The following is a 12,432-nucleotide window of genomic DNA, read 5'->3' as shown; positions in this document are numbered from 1 at the left end:
TTTTATCATTTTTATCCTCATCAGTTACATCACATGGAAATCACTTCAGAGCCCTTTTTTTTTTGTAATTTCTGTTATGATTTCAATATTTATTAAATAGTTATACATTAGTTGACAGAAATAAATCTAGGAATTTTGTTCTCAATCTTAAGTCTTATGTACGATAGCTGTTATACTTTGCTCTTAAATTCTGATGAAATTTATAGACTATAGTGCTACCATTTTTTGGTAGGACTGTTGTTCTTGTCAAGGATCATGTATCTCCACAGTTGATACGTCACACTCCACAGATAACGAGGACCTGAAGAATATGCAATTTTTGAGTTATAGGTTGCTCTTAAATTCTGATGGAATACATATACTAAGTGTTATCCATTTTTTGGTAGGACTGCTGGTCTTGTCAAATATCATGGATCACTGCAGTCCATATTTTACACTTAACAGATAATGAGGACCTGAAGAATATGTAATTTTTGCCCTTAACACAATTAGTTACCCCATTTTCTACAACAGATTATTTTTTCTTTGATAACTCGTCAACTTTTATAGAAAATATACAAAAGGGAATAAAAACAACTCAATATAGTGCTAGTGTCAAATGTATTCAAATTTGTGAGAAAAAATGGCAAATGATTTGTAGATAAAAAGAAGTGCAAGAACCATTTCTGAACTGAAGACTATATATTTTTTTTTCCTTTTCAACTGGGAAATATTTTATACAGAATATAAATTAATTTTAGTGGGATTGCGTTACAATATCTTAGAGAGTATATTTTTATGCGATTTCAATTTATGTTGTTTTTAGTCGTCTCTAAAATGCTATCAATGAATGTATTTTTTTTCATTTACAGAGAATAATTACGGGGCGAAGGGACTAATCTATGTTTCTTAGTAAAGAGAAGGAATGACAAACATCCATGGCTTTACTATTGTTTTATTGACAACTTTTTCGAGTATACAATGTCAAATAGCAAGTTTATTTATATAAATTAGGTGATTGTGTTCGAAGGATATGATTCAAAAGCTACTCAAAGTGGTGAATGTATTTATTGTTAGTTTGAACAGATTTACACGATTCATATCAACGCTTTGGGGTTCTATGAGATGTGATTCATATTAACGCTTTGGGGTTACATTCTATGAATATCACTAGGATGAAAGAAAAAGAGTTTGAGGAGCTGTAAAATGGTAGGGGTTGTAGATCAAGACTTACTATAAAGAAATGAGAAAAGAGTGAAAAAGAAGTGAGCACGAGAAACGAGGAGAGGGGATAGAACAAGATCAAATAAGTCAAATATAAAATGATAAATAAAATCTCCATGTATTTTTTTATTTTTATTTTTATGGTAAGTGCTATTAGTGTGGGAAAATCTTCATGTATTTATTGTTGTTTATCTAATTTATTAATTAATAGCTGAAAGTATTGGCGATTTTAGTGGTTTTTCTAGTCTTGCAATTTTATTATTATTATTATTATTAACAAGAATAAGAAATGTAATTAGTCTGATAATTATTATTTTAGTTCTTTTTTTTTTTTTAAATGCAAGGGGTGAAAATTTATTCAAAACACAGAGAAATACAAAGCAAGAGTCAATCACACAATAGAGTAAAAAACGCTAGACAACCTTATCTTTATCAATCAACTGCTCCAACAAATGAGACAGTTATAAAAATAACTGTCCCGTATACACAATATTCCAACTCTACATTTGATTAGAAGTCCATTTGGCAGACAGTTTGCTACGTCATTCCACTCCTTAGGAATTCAAGTAAAAGTAATAGATTCCAAAGACCTAAACAACCTTAGAATCTGTCTAATAACCAATGCTAAGTGCCAATTGATATCATCTGACCACTACAAATTTAACAGAGTCACCACCACTTGTGAATCAGATTTCACAAATAATCCTGAAAAGATAAATTGGATAGCACCAAAGCTATCAGGCCCTACACCACCAATACCAACATGACCGAGATTCCCTTTAGAAGAACATCAATATTTAGTTTCAAAACTCCTTGAAGAGGAGGGTGCCATTGACCCTCTTGTTTAATTTTCTACAAAGTTTGTCTGCATCTATTCTTCAAAACCTGGTACTTCCTAGCTTAAAAGAAGGATCATCTTCTTGAACAAAAAAATTGAACCAATTGTAAATATCAACACCTCTAGCAAAATCACACTTTACCAAGATAGTCTCATGAAGATTGTGAATAGTTTTCCACCACTAATGTTGAGCAACCATTCTAAAATCTTGAAAATCGTTGTTTTCTTTTCCAACCAAATATGCCAAATAATGAGTGGGTCCAAGAACCTAGGCAACATGAGGAAAATAAGTCTTAATTCCAAAAACTCAACCAAAAAGGAGACATGTAAATATGCTTAATTCCAAACTCCTCACCAGAAGTGCCAAATCTCCCTAGAGAAAGAGCACTGAAAGAAACGATGAGGAATTCATTCTTCACTCTTACAACACAACACACACATAGAAGGTCCATGGAAAGCCCCACTTGCACAAATTATCCCAAGTAAGACATCTATTTTGAACCACCAACCACATAAACAAGTTGCATTTAGGCCAAGAAAATCTGTTTTACATTTGTTTTTGCCAAGGAACCTCTATACTCCAAAACAACTACTTATCTAGCTCCAAGTACCCTGCAACAATAGACGAATCTTTGCCCTAGGCTAGCGTATCTTGCCGCGACAAGGAATTACACTCTCAAGAAGCAAGAATTTGAGCTAACTCTTGTTGAGCCTCCTTGGAGCCACATGGTGGCTAATCACGAGGTTCCTTCCATCTGCAATTAGCAGCCTACCCTAAAATTTTGAATAGTCTTATAATCTACAACCCTATTCCAACCAACTATAGAAAAACTATAACAAATGGGTTGTAAGTGCATATACATGGAAAGAATAGGAGGATTTCCATCCCAAGAATCAAGCCAAAAAAGAGCTGCTGAGCCCTTATATAGATCCAAAAAAGTCACTTTTAATAAGTTGAACCTCAAACTTCAGAGTATGCCAAATCATAGAACCCTTTCCCTCCAAACAACACCGAGGAACATCCAAAATGATAACACCATATAAATACTTTGTGTGAGAATGCAAGCCCAAACCTAATTTTGCTAGTATACCAATGCCAATATAATTTGGATGCTAGGACTCGCCCATTCAAAATGGATGGTTAGAGACCAAGGCCTCCCTCTTTCTTTGGCCTGCACACTCCCACTTAACTAAGCTGCAAAGTACCACTCTAAAGGAACTGGCGTGAAAAAGCATCAAATTCTTTGAGGAAATATGGAGCCACATGAACAAAACACCTATAAATAAGTCGTAGGTTGCCTACCAAGAGAAGAGAACCACGTTGAAACCTCAAAATAGTGGCAATCCTTCTCTGAATAGGATTAGAAGGATTAAAAAAATAGATAGAGGATTCGTGCTCATTGATTTGCTATCTCGAAGTGACTAAAGAAAGATACAGAGCATGTTCGAAATATTTAGCTTCATGAAGTCGAGTGACCCCCATAAGAGTAGTATCATCCACAAAATGCAAGTGGGAATGCTTAGATAGCCTATTACCCCAACTCCAACCTTGAATGAATCCTTGGAAAACTCGAGACTTAATAAATCTGCCTAGGCTCTCAACCATAATAATAAACAAATAGGGAAAGAGAGGGTCTCCTTGGTGAAGGCCCCTAGAAGCCTTAAATAACTCTGAAGGTTCACTATTGATAATGATTGAGAAGGACGAAGAAGTAACACAACTCATTGTCCAACTGACCCATTGATTACTAAATCCAATGGCTATGATTTTTTTTTGCAAGAAGTACCACTTTAACTCTATCATATGTTTTGGCCATATCACATTTGATGAACATCGGTTTTTCCTTAGATATTGCCATGGATTGAATAGCTTTAGAAGCAACCACAAACCTATTCAGAATTTGCCTTCACCTCGTCATCTGAAATCAAATACAAAAGTCAAATTTTGACCCTCTTTGCAACCAATTTAGTAATAATTTTATACACCACATTACAAAGAGCAATGTGCCTAAATAAATCCAAACAATTAGCTGCTTTTTTAGGAATAAGAACAAGAAAAATATAATTCAAGGCCCGAAGCATTTGTTTGCTAAAATGCGATTCCTTGACCACCTCCAAGGAATCCAATTTTTTTTTTAAATATATTTTTTTTATTAAGGGGTAAACGCTTTTGAACCTGGAGCTATGAACTAGTGGGGCTTGAACCTTGATGGAAAGAACAACAACACAAATTAACCATCACAACATGCCACTATTGGCTCCAAGGAATCCAATTTAATAATATTCCAAAATTCTTGAAAAAAATTGTATGGGAAATCCATGAGATTATAAATTCTTTAAATTAAATTTTAAAAGGTAAAAATATTGTGAAAATATTATTATTATATTATGAATATGTGAGTGGATTGTGAGAAAATAATCTTTTATTTTTAATAATTGTGAGATATTATAACTTCATAGATGTAAGGGTGAAAAGTTCAGAACTTTGAAAAAATACAATAACTTAATACATGGCTCAAATTTTACAAAAGATTATTAAAATCTACATAAATAAAATAATAATATCGTTAATGCAATGATTAAACATTACTACCAAGATAAATAATAAAATATGACAACTATAAAATTCATCTTAAAGATATTTAAAATTATATTGATCAAAAATCTGTTTTTTTTCAAATTATCTTATTAGTTATTGTAAAGTGGAAAAATTGAACCCTAGTGACTCCCCACCTAGGAGAGAGAAAGGAAGTCAATAGGATGGTTTTTTGCTTGGAAGAACTTTACATTCAAAAGAGGGGTTTGAATCCACTAGATCCAAATCCAAGAGAGACAAGGATGTGAATTCCAAGTGGATTGCAAGGGTTGAAGTGTGATTTGCCCTCTTTTGTAAGTAGGAAAGTTGACTTGTTGACTGTGGAAAAGAGAGAGAAAATGAGTGAAATGAGGAGCTACTGGTTCGATATCGCATTGTAACTTCGGATCTAAGCTAATTAGACTGGTACGGATCCGCCTTGCAAATTTGGAGAAAACTCGTCAGGATCGTGGCGAAAGTGTACACAGTCCTCCACAAAATCCACGAAACGAAAAGGGTTCTTCCGTCTTTGCAAATGAAGCCCAAACCTGTAATTACAGTTGCACACCTGCAACCTACACACAAAAAAGAGAGGAAGATGGGTTGTGGATAGGGGTTTGCCTTAGTCAAACCTTAGTTGAGGAATCAACCTTGAAAGAAAGTAATTGCAAATGCTTGAATGTAAACAACATAAATGTATACCTTGTAGATCTGCAACTTGTTGAGGATGATTGCTTTGCTTCTTGAATGTAATCACAAGTATTGCATGAAATGACATGTAGCATGACAAAACCCTAACACACACACATGCTTGCAAAAGAATGTTGTAATGTTGCTCCAATGGATGAATGAAAAAGACACATGAAGAAAAGAAGACTTGATGAATGCTTGAAGACTTGAATGCTTGATGAAGACCCTTCGCTTGAATCTCGCATATCGAGTATTTCATGTATATGTCGCTTATGCAAATGAGAGGAGTAAATCCCTTTTATTCATGCCTCGGAAGATTAATTCATCTCACCAAAGGCCGACATCGGGGAGATTTGGGATCCCGAAGTGCAGATAGGGCCAGGGGGACCTATCTTGGGGCCACCCTAGGAGGGTGGGACAGTGGCGCCATGCCCCTGTCCTGCCCTATCTTGGGGCCCAGACAAGGTCTAAAGCAGCCACAGGTATTGAAGGAGGAAGCGTGAAGGGCTGAGAATGCAGACATAGGTCTTGGTTGGGGAAGAATATGTCGTCGCCAAGGTGAGGACCTAAAATGCGATTAAAATTGTAGGGGTCACAATTTTATGACACTACAATTATTAATAAAAAATAATTTTATCTTTATAAAAATTTACTAAGATTATCTTAAAATTGAACTATAAATAATTTAATAAATTTAAATAATAATAACAGTAATTTAAATTATAATTATTCAAATTATTGTGTCCATGTCCCTATTATGGATCCTCTTGCTACATGTTCGACTCTTGGTTGCTTCCTCTTAGATTCAATCTTCTCTTGTGATTGATTCTTTTCTTCTGCTTGATCACCATGTTGTCCCTTCGTCAGATATTGATTCCCTGATGAGGGTCATCTCTTGTTTCTCTTTGTAATGGGGTCTCAGATGATAATATTGCTTAGACTATGGTATGTAGGAGGAAAGGTTCTTCTTCTTCTCTCACTCTTTCATGTGTTACAAAAGAGAAGTTTGTGGTATACAGTTGTGACCCTTGTTTATTGTCGATTCCTTGCTCCGATCAAAAGCTTTCTAGTTGTTGTTTCTTTTTTCCAATCTGATGTTTTGTGAGATTCACTCCATTTTCCTTGACGACTGAAGCATAATGGATATGACCCTTCTAGATTTTTTTTAAAAATGATTAAGAGCAAAAAAATGACAAATAAAAATAAAAATAAAAATTAGTGGATCCTAATGATGTGGGTATTTTTAGGAGGTGGAATTTTTTCTACTCAAGGAACTGGTACTTCTATTGGGGCAAGATGCAGATTGACTAGATAGGTAATGATGAAGATTGATTGCTTGGGCCGAGGGCTCTATCCTCCTCAAGGAATTTTGAAAATAAACATTGATGTCTCTTCTAGGGGGAATCTTGGTCATGTTGATATCAATGGTGTTGGTCAAGATAGTTTTGATGGCATTCAATTTTTCTTTTTCATTAGAAGAGCTTCACACAAATAACTCCATCGAGGCTCTTGCCATTATGTATGTTATGCCCTTTGCTTGCAAAGGATTATCTATGAATCTGATTCACAAGCAGCAGTGAATATATTAAATGAGTAGCACCTGGATGAACACTAATTGATATTTATATGTGATTATTAAACATATTCTAAGGCTGAGTAGGTCTTTAGAAGTTGTAACCTTTTATCACATTCCTAGTGTCATGTCCCCTCTTTAGCTCTGTCTAGTAGAGACCTGTGAGTTAGCCTATTATGGAGTCTTGTAGGCTGGCAATGGTGGATAGAGACCCAGTCAGGATATTCAGTGTTTGGATTTGGTGTTTCTGGCAGTAGTAGACCAGTTTGGAGCAGTTCCTTGATTTTAGGAGGCAGTTCCTACATTTTAGGAGGCAGTTCCTACTTTTAGGAGGTTGTGACAGCGTCCAGGGTTGGGGTTCCATGAGACCATTCCTTGGTTTCAGTTTTAGGAGATTTGGGTGTGTTTCCTAGTTTCGAGGAGCATCCCTAGATTTTAGGGATGAGACTGCCAGTTGATCCATGATTTCCGACATCAGTCACAAACAAGTGACAGGTTCAGTTTTAGGCTTTTGGTATGTTTCAAGCTTTATGTAGCTATTTGGGTTATATTTTTAATATATTTAAATATTTCCTAAGTTAGTGTTTTAATATTTTAAATAAGGCTATGTCTATAGCCATTTCGGAGTAATAAGGGGTTTTTGGCTTCATCTGGATTCGTATGCCCATGTGTTATAGCTCGTTGGAAAGGTCTTGAACTTTCTAAATGATTTTCACTTGCCAGGGTCCTTTTGGCGCTTGGAGTTTTTTTAATATTAAAAAAGTGGTGTTTTCTCTATCCTTGGGCGCCCAATATTGGGAAATATGACTTTATATTAAAGCGCACTTTTCATATATCTTTAGGGTTAGATTTGGAAGGAAAAAGGTATAAGGAGAATGAAACCTAATTTCTCATTATCTTTTACATATTGAAAACTTGTTTGGTGCGATATTGCTCTGGTAGAGCAATTCTTCAATTTGGGATGCAAACCCCATGATCGGTACTGGCTGGGACGTAGCCCTCAGAGATTGATTGGCAGTGGATTCTTTTGGCATTGGAATTATTGGTCAGAGTGTATTTGCTATTCCTTGTGGAGAGTCAAATTGCTTGGTGAGGGTTTCAACAGGGTGGTTGAATTTCCCAGCTGGGGCGTGATTGTTTCAACTTGATGCCACCATTACAGCAGGTACACTATACGCTGGAAGTGGTGAAGACTTTAATTCAGCCATAGCTAGTGTTCTTGGTTTGTGTTCATCATCTACCCTTCAGTTGGCACCATTATTAGATGTAAGCACATCCCCAGTGCGTAGGGAATAATCTGGATATTATAAATCAGAAATCTGCCTAGTACGATTTGTATCAATTCTGATTTAATTGAATGTTCTTACTTGTTTTGGTTTCCTTCCTTATTTGTTGTTCTTTATTCATTACTTGCTTATATATTCAAAAAATACAAAAAGAAACCAAACATTCTGCAACTTCCCTCTATTCTGTAAGACCATCAACAAAAATCACAGGAAAATATAGTTTATTATTTTAAAAATTACAGCAGATCAGCAAGGGGATCCATCAGGGATCTTTCACCTAGGGAGTGGAATAGAGTAGCAGATTACTTGGCCAAATGGGCTTCCAAACGTACGTAGGATTGGAATGTTGTGGATATGAGTGGCTTGCCTTTGGATTTATCTCATATGTTTGAACAATTATTGGTTGAGGATAGGAGTGCCTAATTGTTTATTCTTTGTGCACGTATTGGCCTTCCTTTCTTTGTAACCCTCTTTTATGTTGAATAATTTTTTACCCTTTTTGTCAAAATAAAAAAAATAGTGAAGAGGAAGCTTTTAATTTAAGATAAAAATGTATAAGAGCTCAAAAATTTGATAAAAAATAGTGGAGATTTTTTTTTAAAATTTAACCTAAGAATCCATTCCCCATATTCATATACATATACATATACATATATACACGCATATATGTTTGTACACACACTCATGCCTACATATACATATACATACACACATGTATATATATGTATATACATACACATGCATACACACACATATACACATGCATACACATATATACATATATGTATACGTGTGTATACATATACATATATACACATACACACACATACATATACATACACACACACACATATGTATGTACATATATACATACACATGCATGCACACATATATACACATATATACATATATGTATATTCGTGTATATATATTTATATGTATGCATGAGTGTGTGTATATGTATATACATGTGTGTGTGTGTGTGTGTGTATATATATATATATATATATATATATATATATATATATATATATGCACACACACATATAACATACATACATATGTATATATACATGCATATATACATGTATATATGTATAGATACACACACACACATATATACATATATACATATATGTATACATACATACATACATACATATGTATATATGTAGATACACACACACACACACATATATATACATATATACATATGTATGTATGTATGTATGTATGTATGTATATATACACATATATATATGTGTGTGTGTGTGTGTACATACATACATATATATATATATATATATATATATATATATATATATAAGTATACGTATAGGTGTGTGTGTGTGTGTGTGTGTGTGTGTGTGTGTGTGTGTGTGTGTGTGTACATATACATATACATAGTGCGACTCCAACATTGGCCATTTTATCTACCATTATGTTGTGTTTCCTTCTTATGTGTTGGAATTCTATTTAGAGAGAAGATAATTAACTAATTTATTTATGATTTTGACTTTATACAGAAAGCTTAACATATTGAATTGAGCCTTTATAATTGTGGTGATTATGAGACTAGTCTCAATAAACTTTTAGACATTTAAAACCTTCATGTTTCATCTTTGGGTAGTTAAAGCCTTGGTTCAGAACATAAATTTTGGTATTATAGTATTAAATAGAGCCAAGACATGTACTATATCTCAAATAATGTTTTTTATTAGAAATTTAGGATACCCTTGTCCCTATTAGTGCTAGGTTCCTCCTTGAGATCCCATCAAAGTAATGAGTGAACTCTGGATTGAAAATGAGACATTTCCTTATTTTGATTCCCTTAATACGTTTGATGCTAAGAGAAGCAATCTCCTCAAGAAAGGATTGAATTGAATTGGTTATTACATAGGGTGGGGTGGTTTGAATGCTAAAAATAAGAGTATTATAAACCTTCCAAACTTTCTAAGAAAGATAGTGTGCAACAAGGCATTTGATAGCAAGAAGACACCGAGTTTGTTTTCTCACCCCTTGTATAGAGAATTAAATGCCAATGATTGCCTAAGGAAAATCAAAGTAGCAAGTTGGGAGTTGTGTTACTTAAAATACATTTACACACATCTTTAGTGAAAGAAAAGTGGATAAGGAGGTGATCCCCACTTTCTTTAGGTTCCTTGCAAAGAACACATCAATCTAGACCCACAATGCCTCTTGTTTTTTAGGTTACCCAAATTGAGTTGTTGGTTTTGCATCATAATTCAAAAAATCAATTTTAGGAACTGCATCCTCATGCCATAAATGTTTTTATTTTCTTACAATTGAGAAATTACTTTTGAGCATCTTGCACAATTTTATTATGGAGTAAGTATATAAGCCTTTAATGCCACCTCATATGATTGTGTCTTCATTATTAGGATTATAAGGTAGTCTTCCCTTAATGGAGGAGAGAAATGAGTAGCTATCATTATTTAGATTTAGAGGGTTTTAAGATCCTGATTAGAATTGAATTTAGGAATTTTCTAAATGTTTACCACTTAATTGTGAAAACAAATGTACTTGCAAGGAGCTAGTCTTCTAGATGGACAAAAATTTAGGGCAATTCGCCTAGATTGCTTTAAGATTTTGTTCTCAAGATTTTTTTTCACTGTTTCTCAACATCTTAAATAGTTAGTTAGATCTTTTTGATATTAAAAGCAATAAAACAAGGGTTCTGACCCTATACAAAGACAAACCACAAAGGCTACAAACAACTAGTCAAGAACAAACTTTTGACAACATAGGCCAAAACAGACCACATACAACACACTAGCACCCCACATCAAAGGTGGGTTGAAAAATCACCCACAAATTGGGGAAGAGTTTGGGGAGATGTTACAAATATACCTTTTAGCTTGTCATTGATGTCAAATCTCTGGTTCAGAAGTAGTCCGGTTGTATACAATATCCTTAGGTTGTGCACAAATTGTGTATATATTTTCCAGATATTGTGTGGATGATCAAATAGAGTTTCAGATGGTAACTAATGTTTGTATGATGAATTTTCGGAGTTCATACATGCATTATGTTTGGTTCAGTTGGCATCAAAAGATGTATACAAATGGAATTCATATAGTTTAGGTTTATGCAGATGAATGTATTGTGTGCTTGTCTTGATGATGAGTAAAGCGTGTTTCAGACCATTAGATCATGCTCCTACATTATCTTAACTTCTATTTTTGTGGTCCACTCATATTGTTTTGATCCGAAATAAGAATTTGTGTAAGACATATTGGTTTGTACCGTTTTGGGTATGTGTGATTGTGTATGGTGTGTATAGAGTTCTTTCTAGAAGGTGAGTCGATATAGTATAGGTACTTACACAGTTTTGTACATTTCACATTTGTTGTATCGATCATTTTGGGTTGATGGTAAAATTCATGCTACATCTATTTGTGGCCAACCTTATGAAGAATTTTGTTGATTTGAATGGTATATAATGGGTAGTTCAGTTGGTTATATAGATAGAATGGTGTGAAATGAATTATATGTGACTATGAGTTGATTTGTGTTGTGAAATTGTGCAAAGCAAAGGTAGAGAAGTATTATTGTGGTAGATGAGCTTAAATCTATGAACTGTTATCAACATATTGATAGATCCTAGTTTCCTATACAATTCAATCTTCTACTTCTATTGTATCTTGACAGTTGTTATGTATCTTGCCTTGAAGAAGTGATCTTCAATTGTGCAAGTCCTTTATTTGTATCTTGCTTTGAGGCAGTGTGCCTTGGTTTGCAAGTCTAGAGTAGTGAGTTCCTTGGCCTGTGGCCTAAACTTTGTAAAACAATATATATATATATATATATATATATATATATATATATATATAATCTCACCATGGTCTTTCCACTTTGGGTTTTCCATGTAAAAATATGGTGTTCTTGTTGCTTTCATTATTTATTTTCATGATTAGATGCATGTTACAGATGGGTTTTATCAATTCAAGTTTTACTATATGCTTATTCACACCCCCTCTCAACAATCGGTAGTGTTAAACAATTGGTATTAGAGCTTTGGTTCCTAAAATTATAGTTTAACCACTGAGGTAGATCCCAGAATCAAAACACTATGTTTGGTGAATATTTGAATGACATGGATGCTATGGGACAGAGCAATTAGGAAGATGAAGGTGCTGTTGATATGGAAGGAGAATTAAGATCCGCTTTGGCCGATTTACATGAAAACAAATTCATGTGTAAGAAAGTTGAAGATAAAATCTCCTATTTGGGGAAGTTGCTTGAT

This window comes from Cryptomeria japonica, chromosome 11, assembly GCF_030272615.1.
Source record: "Cryptomeria japonica chromosome 11, Sugi_1.0, whole genome shotgun sequence".
Lineage (NCBI taxonomy): Eukaryota > Viridiplantae > Streptophyta > Pinopsida > Cupressales > Cupressaceae > Cryptomeria > Cryptomeria japonica.
The sequence above is the reverse complement of the archived record's forward strand: the minus strand, read 5'-3'. Positions refer to the sequence as shown.